Here is a 12,524-nt window from a genome sequence, read left to right as displayed (position 1 = left end):
GCCCTGAGCAGAGACCAGAGAGGCTCTGGGGTCTCCTCCCTGGGGATGTTCTAGAAGATCTGGGCACACTCCTGTGCCCTGGGATGACCCTGCCTGAGCAGCAAGATGGCACCAGTGACCCTCTGTGCTCCCTTCCAGCCTGACTCATCTGGAATTCTGTGGCTCTCTGACTTCACCATGTGGAGAAGTCAGTCCAGCAGGCAGGTAAGAGGAGATCTCTTCACTTTGCTTCTTGGATCTAAGCCCATGTAGCCTTGACCTGTGTTCTCGGAAAGCTCACATTTAAAGGGCAGAACGTATCTGAATGCTTTTTTTCTTCCTGAAATTTGTGCCCCCTTTTTTATTAGTGAGTATTTTAAGGCTTATCTCTGTACTTTGCTGACTTTGACCTTTCAGTGAGTGATTACATAATTAGTCTTTGAACTTGTATATCACTTCACAGCTTCTCACTTTCCCACAAAGGCACTGGTACTCTGTGGCATTTCCACCTCTTCCTACTTTTGTATGCACATTTTTGCCTCCTCAATAGGCAATGAACTCAGCCAACACAAACATACTTTATACCAGCTGATTAGGCTTTAGGTTGAGGCTGAGGAAGTACTTTGATGCAAAGTCCTGATTTCCATCATTTTTAAAATATTTTGTGGGGAAAAAAAAATCTTTGTCGGGTTTCCAGTTATGCTTTGTAAAACAAAGGAGAATAGCTTAAACTCCTAAGGTATTCCACTTAAAGCATGTTTCTTCTTGTTGAATAGAGTATTAAATAATTCACTCTTAACTGACTTACGATTGGGTATCATGACTAAAACCACTAACCTGGGTACTTTATACAGGCTTTTTTTGGAGAAGATTTCAGAGGAGATTGTTAAGTCTTTGTAAAAGAATCTGTTTCCTCGTTATTTTTATAAAATACAAGGGTAAACTGAGACAGAAACTCAAAATCTTGAGCATCCAGAAAGGTATAGCACAGGTATCTGCAAAACAAATAATGATCTACAAAAGGCATGTGAGAAAATAAACTCCCCTCTCTTCTGCAACTCATCTTTAGCTCTTAGCTCAAGAACATGGAGCTACAAGCCTTCTCAAAAAGGTCTGAGAGAGGTCATATGGCAACAGGCAAAGAAAGAGATTTGGTTGAACAGTGCATTATTCACAGGGTGCCCACATCAGGAAAGGTTTTAAAAATTGCTATTCAGGGAAATTTTAACCATATGTACATAGCTGAAAGGGGCCACATGAAAAAGGGAAGCTGACAAGGATTTTTAAAAATATTTTCAGATCTTGCCTAATCCCAGATTCCACAGGACAGCAGTTGTTCTTGTCTTGTCACTTTGCAGCTCTCCAGTCTGCATGCTCTAACAGGGCAATATCCTGTAGACAGCCCACAGAAGAGTTGGTTTGTGTTTCTAGGACAAGAGAAGACATTCCCTTGGATTTCAGACTTAAACCCCTCTGTGTGGTTTACCTTGGGGTTTGACTGTGTTTTAGTGGAGGAGTGACAGTGTGCATTACTATTATTATGTCATATAAAGTACTGCAAAGATGGAAAACATACCAAAGATTGATGTGATGATCACAGTTGAGATTTTTCACCAGAAACTGCTTTCCATGGGTAACTTAATCAATGCTACCTTTGAAAATATTTAGGCCCAGCAGGAGTGGTATGAGTGGGTAAAAAGGAAGGCACCCTGTGACAGGACATGTGGGAATGGTTCAATCTCTTATGCTTTTAGAAAAAAAATCTAAATTTCTATTAGTTATTTAATCATTGAGTCATTTTCAGGGAAACATGGTTTCATGTTTGTTTCAGAATTATTCATATTGAAGTGCATTGATAAGTGTATATGCATGATTAAAAAGATAAGGAGGCAAATATTTTGTTCTGTTTCCGTCTTTTAATCAGGCTACATACCTGGTGATAGAAACAGACCGATAGAGACATAATTACTGAGTTTGAGCAATAAATCCCACAAATCCTTGTTGTGTTATTGCTGTATTTTTGGATCACTTTCTCATGCTTTTTCTCTTATTAAGAAGAGTATACCCATTTCTATGAATAATCTGTAAAAATCATGGCAGATACTGGACTTCTGTGCAAGCAAGAAGTAGTATTTTGTGTTTTCTACCCTATACCAATGAAAAATCATTGACATGGGTAACTAAAGCCATACTTAAGGTATATGTGGCTTGCCTTTGTGCAGGAGAACAGTTTGATTTATGGTTATTGGAGGGTTTGCTTTTTTTGTTGTAATTGTTCCTTTATAAATATGTTTACTTAAACAAACCAAAGCATTTCCTGCCAAACTGGCAAATTCTGTATTTTATTACTATAATAGCCCACACTTTCAGACTTGGGGCCTTAAGTAGGTTTTAAGGTATGCAGCAGTTTTTGATGTGCTGACCCAACTGATATTTTGATTTATATAGGTCTTCCCATCATTATACATCTTAAGTCTCTTAGGTCTTAAAATGTAGAATAAAGAATCTAATTTTAAGAATAAACACACATGTCCTTCAAGAGGTCTGACTCAGGAGCAGATTCAGATCAGTCAGTACTGGTAGATTTAATTCCAAGAGCATTGTGTGGCTGAAATGTAAGTAATGAGAGTTTTCAAAGTACCTTTCATTCCAATTAGCATCAGAATGAGGGGTTTTTTTTTGTGTTTTGACCTTTTGAGCCAAAAAGAAGTCTCAAATTTTCCCTGTTGCTTCACTGATTTCACTGCCTATTACTGTTTGATTTGTGTATGTGTAATTAAGCTATTTATTAATTCCTGTGTCAGAACTCAGCAATGAATTGTGTTTGTGAGAAGTAAGGCAAATCAAAGTTATCTGTGGAATGGCTGCAATGACTGTGTGTTATTTGCACTGTATGGTTTACCACTCCGTATTTCCATGCTCTGGGGGATCTCAAGCTATGTAGAAGCTCATTTGCCACCACAGCTGGTTTTTGTTTTGGTTTTCTATTAGTTTCCTATTTACTGTGCTATTTATAGAACATATGATACAAGAACATTTCCTGTTCTGTTAACAATTCATACTAATTTAGCTTTCCTTTATGAGCACACATGTTGCACCCTGGGCTTCAGTTCAGCAGGGTATTTGAATACAAGTCTCAGTTTGGAAGTCAAATCACCTCAGAGCTGAGCTACATTAATTAATCAAGATGGAAAGCATAGAGGGAGTCAGAAATATGAGAATATCCTTTAAGTAAAAGAAAAATTAGGTTTTCATTGGAAGCTACTGCACCTCACGACAATTTCTGCAGATTATTGGCAGTCATTCAAAGTCTTTAAGAGCCAGAAAATTTTCAGTAATGGAATTTTACTTTGGAACACTTTACCTTAAATTAGCCATATCCCTATCAATAACAGTAAGGGATCTGCAGGCAGGACTCCGGGCTCTCTGGCATGTTTGAGAGCTACGTGCAATGCCTTCTTCTCAGTTGCTATTGCTCTCTTGTGGTTGTTCAGATTCTACATTGATTCAAACAAATGAGGCAGAACATTCTTATTTCATTAGCAGCAAATGGCCTGCAGGCAGAGTTCAAGCTGTAGCTTTAAGGTATACAAAATGTGTATAAAGGTCTTCAAAAGCTCCTTACCTAAGTCCTACTTTTTGACCTTATTTGTTGATTAATAATAAAAACCCTAAATATATTATGTATTTACATCTTGTGGTGGATGCCTAAAACAGAAGTTGTATGAAAATATTCCTGCATAAACCCCACACATTGGTAGTATAGCAAAGATAGGTGTGTGTGTGCATCTATCTAATTTTTTATTTCTAATGGATTTGGAATCAGTATATAGAATTTTCACTTTCAAGCAGCATCTAGTGCTAACTTATAGAATCAATATATATAGGATTATATTAAACTATATTACACTACAGAAAAGAATTGGAGATGCACTATGGTAGAGTGCCTCATCAGGGAGCAACTTTGTGAGGAAAGCACTTTCCATTTAATCACTTAAGATGGAGATTAATAAATTAATTAAACACTAAGCCTGTGCTTAATTTAAGGAAATAAACATTTTCCAAATGAGCTTGTAGCTAGTTACAAAGTACCTACCAGTTACAAACTACCTACACTGATAAATTCTTCCTTTTTTGTGGTTCTCTTAAAATATATAATTAGCTCTCTACCAAGTCCCTTCAACATGTTCTTGCCCTTTTAAAACACTGTTAAAACACTGTGCTTTTTTTGACTAGAACAGATCTAGCTGGAAACATTGCTCCAAATTTCTCCACTTTTTTTCTCCCCCTGTTTAAAGGGCAACATTTTAAACAAAAACCTATGTTGTCTTCAGCCATTCCTATTTTTCTGAATATTTTTAAATTATTTTGTGGCTGTCTGAGCATGATTTTGCTAGAAAGGAAGGATGAATTGCAGTAGGCCTAGATCTACTGTGCATTATCCTGGGTAAGATTAACTAGAGTATTTTAAGGGTAGTTTAAAGCCATCTCTGCATGCAGAATGGTTTCTGGGAGGGTGAAACTAGAGCCAGATTAAAAAGATGTCTGTGGTTTTTCCCAAATGGCTCATAGAACCATTGTTTCACCTTCTGTGGCCTGTTAATATGAACTTGTATTAACAGCAGCAAATAGAAATCTCTCTTTTCCCCTCTCTGCTTTCTTCCTTATTACTGAAGTTGGGGTTTATTTCTAACTGTATATAAAGAGAAATTAATCTTCCATATTAACAGATTGATCACCTACAACAGGGGTGTGTGGTTGTCCATTCCCAGAAAGCAAGAGTGAGTTCTGGAGTGCATTATGAATAAAGTCTTGATGTTTCTGTATTCCTCATATAAATCTGGGAGCCAGCCCACCCCTCCATAACAAAAGGTCACTGCCAAAAAAAAAAAAAAAAAAGCAAGGAATCTCTTCCAAAACTATGGAAAAGCACCCAGAAAGGCTGAATGAGTGATGAAATTAGTAGCCTAAAAACTGAGACTTTTTCTCTCAATATGGAATTTTTTTGTTTTAATTCAATGCTTTTACTTTCTTCTCCCTCACACTCATTTTCTCTCCCTGTTTAATTTGTTGGCATCTCCCAGAAGAGAAGCAATATCTGTGTGTTACATTCTGGAGCCTAAGGTGACTTCTGTGGCAGTTCAGCCTCATTTCAACTTCTGCTAGATTTCTGTATGTGTGCTAATCATAATAAATTGGTACAGATGCCAAATAATTTGTACTCAGTGCAATAACTCATCCCAAACAATATCCAGTCTCTTTTATGGATTTATACCTAGGATGAATCACATTTCCACTGCGCCATCAAAATTATATAAATATTAGAGTTTGGGGGCAAGAGGGAGAAAAGGATAATTTCTTTACATTTTGTTTCCTTTGGTAAAAATACTAACAGGAGTATTTCTTCCTGCTCCCCTGTGGGGGATTCTAATTGAGTGGCAGTTTTGAAGTCTGCCATGGACTGTAGACATGATTTTGTGACTTGAATTCATCACTTGAAAGACAAATTTAACAGCAACTGTCAATGTCACCACATGCCTTGAATAGGCAGTTCTTAGGGCAGGAGGAACATGAGCCTGTTGAACGTTGGCTTTTAAACTTTTTGACAGACTTTGACATTTATTTTTCATGTTATTGTATCTCAATAAATATTTTCAAGTCAGCCACAAAGAGATAAGTGGATGAGTAAGATCTGAGGTCACACAAAATTAGTTATAACTACGGAAAACAAAGTGTTTTTTCCTAAAATGTGGAGTTCTTAATAAGTTTAGATCACATCAGTCATAAGTCTCTGGAAGAAGCTTGCAAATGGTTATAGTCAGGGTTCAGGGTACATGTCCTAATTAGAAATGAAGCTCTATGTTTTTGAAACTTCCGCAAAAAAATTGATTTTTATCAGTTTCAAGTTCTATGTAAATCCACTACCATTAAGGCAGAAGAACATAAAAGCAATTGAGTTTTGTAGAATTATTTATATATTTTTAGAACAGGCTTGGGATTTTTAGGTTTACTAATATAGCTTTGCTTATAATTAACTCTGTAACCAAGGAAAAAAATCCCCAAAGAAAATCCCACCACAAACACGATGAAAAAAAATTTTCCCAGCAAGTACATAATTAATGAATATTGTATTTAGGCATTTCATTTCTGTCCTTTCAGTACCAAAAGCAAAAAGTAATTGGGCTGCTGTTGCCTGAGCCTGCTGTTGGTGAATGACAGGTATCTTAGAAGTTCAATAAATTAACTCTGTAGGGGAGTACTTAATGAAATACTAATTAAGCACTTAACTGCTATGCAATCTGTACATTTTTACATGATTTTTCAGTATACCACATATTTGCCAGAATCAAAGACAAAATCTAAAGTAAAACCAGAACTGATAACGTGTCTATTTACCATGTTACGTCATTTCAGGGATGGCCATAAACCACTGGAACAAATTGTTCAGAAAAACTGAATTGTCTCTTGACTGTGGTCTTTGACTCTAGGCCAGCTGCCATTCTGTAAAAAAAAAAAAAAAAAGAAAAAATAAAAAAAAAGAAAAAGAAAAAAGAAAAAAAAGTTATGCAGAAAAGAAGATAAAGAAGATATCAAGCTTAAACCAGGTAGTGCTTGAGGAATGCTTGAGTTGTGTTAAACAAGCATTGGACATGCTGAGCTCACAGTGTCCTTGGATTTAATAATCTAATCCCCAGGATTAGTTTACTCTCATCTCAACATCAACACTGTGGAATTCCATGCTGAAGATGGCTTTCCAGGATTCCTTTATAACTTGGGAAATGAATAAACACCTCTAGGTCATGATTCATTTCACCCTAATGTAGACATCTGAAATTATGCTTATTTTTCTCCACTGAGGAGTCTAGACAGGTTGTTTAGCCATAAATGGTAGATTATATACATCTGAACTGAGGCAAAATGAAATGGAACCATAGATCCAGATGTTTTGTCTCTACAGCATATATACTTACACATTATGCTATATATACAACATATAGATGTGCTGTCTGTATGTGTGTGTTTCTCCTGGTGTTTCCAGGCCACTGGAATCCTTGTGATAACCTCTGGTCACCAAAAACCCTGTAAAACCAGCCTGGGACTTTGGGTGAAAGGAGGTTTCCATTATTTTCCCTGGATGCTAGATGGCAGCATTGCACTTCCTAAACACCTTAGTGGAAAACTGGGACAATGACAGCACTCTAAAGGGCAGAATGCTATCAGTAATGAAAATTCAGATAGCCTAAATAGTCAGATAATTAAAATATTATGTTTATGAAGGGGCTGCCTGGAACAGAAGGAGCACTGTACTTTCTTCCCTCCTGCTTACCTAACAGCTGAGCACAGCATTGCTCCTACTTTATATCTACATTAATCTTCAGGATTAGGCCCGTGATGTGTCTTTTTCTTGTGATTTAGAGCATTCAGATATAAAGTAGGAGCACAGCATTGCTCCTACTTTATATCTACATTAATCTTCAGGATTAGGCCCCTGATGTGTCTTTTTCTTGTGATTTAGAGCATTCAGGAGGAGCAGTAGTTTTGCCAAGGTGGTGGGTGAACCTGACCCCACTGAAACAAGAATTTAGATCTTGCATGATTTTATCACTGGTGAACAAGGCAGTCTCAGTTCAGGTATTAGTGGATGAGCATCCACCTCACAGAGTTCTTAATCCAGAAAAGTGACTCTTTTGAGCAAGTTGACCCTGAAAAAGAATCTGGGTTCTGCAGTGGGCCTGGCTTGCCTAATCCCCAAGTGATGGGGCTCAGGCAGTCATGGCACCCTCTACCATTGGTTTCCAAACTTGGAAGGAAAGCAGTGGTGGAAAAGGAGAACTCAAACAAAAGAAAAAGATTTTGGCACAGTTGGGAATAGAAAAAAGAGCTGGTTGATAGCTTGGGGGTAGGCAACTCCCCCAGGTGTGAGGGGATTCTCCAGCTGGAGACTGGTGTTAAGTTATAATTTTGGACCCTGATCTCAGCCCCAGGCACTGGCAAGCTGCACATCTGCCTAAACTAACAAAAGGGGGAGTTCAAAAGAGCTGAGAAGTGCCAAGGGGGTAGGAAATCAATGCAAGATCCAAGTCTCAAGATGGATGGAGGCTGAATTGGTTGCTTTGAAAGAGGACACTATGGGAGTTGCTGTATGTATCGATCAGATTTTATTGCACAGTTATGGAGGGGATGTACTCTGACAAGAGGTTGGGAGGTGAACCATCCCTGTCCTGCAGAGAATAGTTATTCTCCTGCTGGAGCACAAGGAGATGTGCCTGGGATGGTGATGGCAGAAGGCTATGGAAACAGGGATAGATAGCAACCAGGCTTCTGAGTTTGATTTCCATGGCAAGTGTGGTTCCTCCAAATATTCGGAGGGAAAATGTGAGGGGAATCATAACTCCTTTAGGTTAAAACATAAGATGAACTGATTCTATATGATCTTGGGAGCGTTTATTTTGTGTGCATAATGACTCAATTTCTGCTGTAGGGTTTTTTCAAGGCCTTATTGTCTTGTGGCAGCACACACAGGTAAACATAGACTTCAGCTGCAAGTAATGGTCAAACATACATAAAATAAGAACATTTACCTGAGTACAGGTTATTTTTGTAAGAACAGGACTGTAAAATCAGGCCTAAATGTCAAATGTGTTCTAGAGCTCAGTCATCTGTGACTGTAGTAGTCACTGTGACTACTACAGAGACAGTGACTTCATGTTATTAAAGTCAGACTCTAATCCTGTGACTGGAATCATGTTTCTGTACCCAGCTCTGGTATAAATTATTAGGGAATTAAGCCTGTAGCCTGACTGGTAAACTGATACTGATATTCTGTTTGTCACTAGGTTTACCATCAAATAAGACTTCATCAGTTTTTTAAAGTCATTGCAGTAGGTTTATAAGGCAAAATTACATCTAAGTGTTGTACAGATCTCAGTTGTGGAATGGTTTAATATCTGATGGTGTCAAGTGATCAAATTGGTCTTACATTGTTTGGTCTGGCTTTATTTTCCTTTTTCCCTTACCATGGAATATTTTGGCATTTGTTGAAACTCCCCAACTTCCAACTTTCCATTTGGAAGTTAATTGAAGCAACATAGTTTATTTTCAGTAGAAACTGAATTTAGCTATGTCAGAGTGATGTTTCAGGGCTGCTCTAATGCATTCTAGGACTAAGCCGTGTCTGATAACCTCCTCTCTTCATTTGAGCAAAGCCATGTTGAAGTCTCTCTAGTTTCTGTGATTCAAGTCCTTCCTGTTGTAGGAATCATAGAATAGAATTCCACAATGGTTTGTGTTTGAAGGGACCTTAGAAATTTATTCCATCCCCCTGCCACGGGCAGGGACACCTTCCACTATCCCAGGTTGTTCCAAGCCCTGTCCAGCCTGACCTTGGACATTTCCAGGGATCCACAACTTCTCTGGGCAGCCTGTGTCAGGGCATTTCCAGACTCACAGCGAAGATTTTCTTTCTAAATGAATACTGTGTGGGTTTTTTCAAGGCACAGCTATGATCCCTGAAAACTCAATTAAAAACAGCCAGATTTTTCCTTTAAATCAGACCTGAATCTATCACATGGTTAATAGAAGTAGATATGTCTCTAGTGTGCTTTGTGTATTTCTAATAGTGTCCAAACACACAGCAATTTTCTCTTAGGTTCTATACAGAGAGAATATCAGAAAACAAATTTTTATTGTGAGGTTGGCCCAGCATTGCCACAGGCTGCTGAAGGACACGGTGGAGTCTCCCTCCTCATATTAAAAAGCTGTCTGGATGTGGTCATGGTGCTCTAGGTGACTCTGCTTGAGCAGGACAGAAAGAATGACTCCAGAGGTCCCTTTGAACCTCAGCCAATCCCTGATTCTGTTATCCCTATGAAAGTGTAGTTCAGGGAGGGAAGAGCTTAATAGCCAAAACAAAATCTGTGCACTCAAGGAAACAAAGCCACAAATTCAGCACTTGAGCACCAATCCAAAACATTAACTCTACCCCAGGCAAAACCAGCATAAAAGGATAATGGGAAATATTTTATAAATTGATTAGCCTTTTCAAGTATTCTGACAGCTTTCTTGTAGTAAAACCTAGCTGGCAAGGTAGTGCAATAATCCTTAGCAGCATGAAGTACAGAACTATTGGGGATTTGCTGACAGTAATAAAAGCCATTTTTCCCAGTTGGACAAATTGAAGATGAACTGTCCTGGGGCCTCTGTAGGAGAACTCCTATCAGTGGACTTTCCAATGCTAAGACAGTTTCTCCAAGATTTCTAAGGCTTACCCAAATCCTGTGACTCCTTTGTTTCCCTATAAACGCTACTTTCCATCTAGAACTTTATTTTTGGCCAAGGGAGAAAAGCTGTATAAATGTTTTCTCTGCCTTCCCTCACGATTTTTCTTTTCCTTTCAAGAAATCCATGGCATGACTCATTTCCCACCCTGTGGCTTGTTCCCTTGGGCTAAAACTCCAGGAGCCTGGCCACTGTGTCCTACAGCTTCCTCCCAGGTTGCTTGCTCAGGTTTCCTCCTCAGGCAGTGGACCGGGTGAGCAACTTTCTCTCACTGTGATAGGGCAGGGATGAGATCAGAGCCTGAACATGGGAATTTGTGAAAGCCCTGGATCCACAGCTGGATCCTGGCGTGTTCAGTCCCTTCTTCCTGCAGTAGTTGAGAGCTCCTATTTCTGTGGACCATTCTTCTATACCTAGGCTGACACTTGGGTGAGAAAAGTCCATTTTGTGTGTTCTTGATCATCACAGGTAGCAAGGTGGCTCCCAATGCCTTCCCTCTCTAAAAGCATGATATCACCAGATACGGCTGTAACAAAATTCAGAATTAAGCTGGGATGCACCATTGCTAATTTGTCACCTGTCAGCACCTTATCTTGTAATTTTGTTCACTTTGAGGGGTATGCCTTTGGGATACATTTAAAACAGACTCTTGACTGTTTAATAAAAATCTTAGTGGTCTTAAAAGTATGAGGGATTCCTTACCCTGAGCTAAGTTGCTGTGGGGATTACAAGAGGCCTTGTTCAGTTTTTAAGAAAAAAAGTTTTGGTAGAGAAAATCTAGAGTGTTGTTCCACTGTTCTCCTCCTAGAATCTTGTTTTTCTTTAATTAATAGAAGCATTATTTTTTTTCTATAAAACACCTGTCACAGTATCTTTTGAATCAGACATTAAAAAACAAAATTAAATGAGATTGGAGTATTCTTTCACCTCTTCTTCTCCCCCACCACATTTTCTGGCAAGAAAACTTCATTTGTGACTTCAGTGTGACTTTTATATTAAAATGATGGAATGATCTTGTCTGGTACTGACCCCTGACTATTTAATTTGCACAGCTAGAGTGCCGTATTTTAATTTTTTTAATCAATTGAGATTGCAGTTTCAGTAAAGGCAACCACATAATCATACTTCTCCTGGATCTTGTGCCAATAACCTGTTTTTGGCACTGCAAATGTTTAACAAAACACAACTGATTTCACCCAGCTTCCAAACTTTTGGCTTTTGCTTTCCTGTTTGAGACGGATGAGGCACCTAAATCCTGATATTTTCATGTTATTTGAACCTATTTGTTCAACTTTTTTCCTCGAGTAGAAGGATGCTCCGAATTAAAATTTCAATAGTAGCTAATATCGGGTTCATTTCAGATATTTTGATTTTTTTGTTTTTCCCTTTCTTCCCCTGCTTTTCATCTTGCCCTGCTGGGGATGTTTCTCTCCCTATGTGTCTGTAATGCCTGCCCCTGACACACCAGAAGAGGGCAGTTGCAATAAGCTCATTGCTAAAGCATATGGAACACGTTCTGGAAAAACATGAAGTCAGGGAAAATGCAGCTGTGCAGCACAAGCCCTACCTGAGGCCAACTGTGCTTTGTGTACATACTGTACAAACTGGGAGCGAGCACACAACACAGGGGATGGAGAGCTGGATTATAGCACCTCCTTCCATCTCCAGGCAGATGTTGAGCTCCATGTACCCTGTGAGCTCTGTACCAGGTCATGACCAGTAACGGGATGAGGCTTTGCTGCAGCCAAATGTGTCAAAAACAAAGTCCATTTAATGGGAGAAACAGTTTAGCCAAGTTTGACTTTTCAGTATTGTCACTCGGGGAAGATTTCAAGCTTCACAGAAGCGAGACCAGCAGGTTTAGATTGGATATTAGGAAGAAATTCTTGCCTGTGAGGGTGGTGAGGCCCTGGCACAGGGTGCCCAGAGAAGCTGTGGCTGCCCCTGGATCCCTGGAAGTGTCCAAGGCCAGGTTGGATGGGGCTTGGAGAAATCTGGGGCAGTGGAATGTGTCCCTGACCATGGCAGGGGTGGAACTGGATGAGCTTTGAAGTCCCTCCCAAACCAAGCCATTCCATGTTTCTGTGACTTATATTGAGGATTTCTGCAACCCACTTAGGTCTGCAGGAAGGTCAGTAAGGGATCGGGGACTCCTTCAATATAAAGCATGACTGCCCTGGTAGAGTGATGTTTTAGAACAAGGCAAGCAAAAAGTGTGAAGGGTATGGAGAGGAAGGATTGTGAGGAGCAGCTGAGGTCACTTGACT

At 39.2% G+C, this 12,524-nt stretch overlaps 1 long non-coding RNA gene across 4 annotated transcripts in view; it reads left to right on the top strand.

Annotated features, from left to right (window-relative positions):
* LOC137468599 (uncharacterized) overlaps positions 1-12,524 on the top strand; it is a 58,619-nt gene continuing 46,095 nt past the window's right edge. For 2 of the 4 annotated variants that reach the window (XR_010996045.1, XR_010996043.1), the window contains exon 1: positions 6-204. This is a non-coding gene — a long non-coding RNA (uncharacterized lncRNA). Of the gene's footprint in view, positions 205-12,524 lie in introns of all 4 variants that reach the window. The other 2 variants (XR_010996044.1, XR_010996046.1) reach the window with 2 other exon arrangements.

Source organism: Anomalospiza imberbis, chromosome 2, assembly GCF_031753505.1.
Source record: "Anomalospiza imberbis isolate Cuckoo-Finch-1a 21T00152 chromosome 2, ASM3175350v1, whole genome shotgun sequence".
Lineage (NCBI taxonomy): Eukaryota > Metazoa > Chordata > Aves > Passeriformes > Viduidae > Anomalospiza > Anomalospiza imberbis.
Note: the sequence above shows the minus strand (reverse complement) of the source record. Positions and strands in the feature narration are given on the sequence as shown.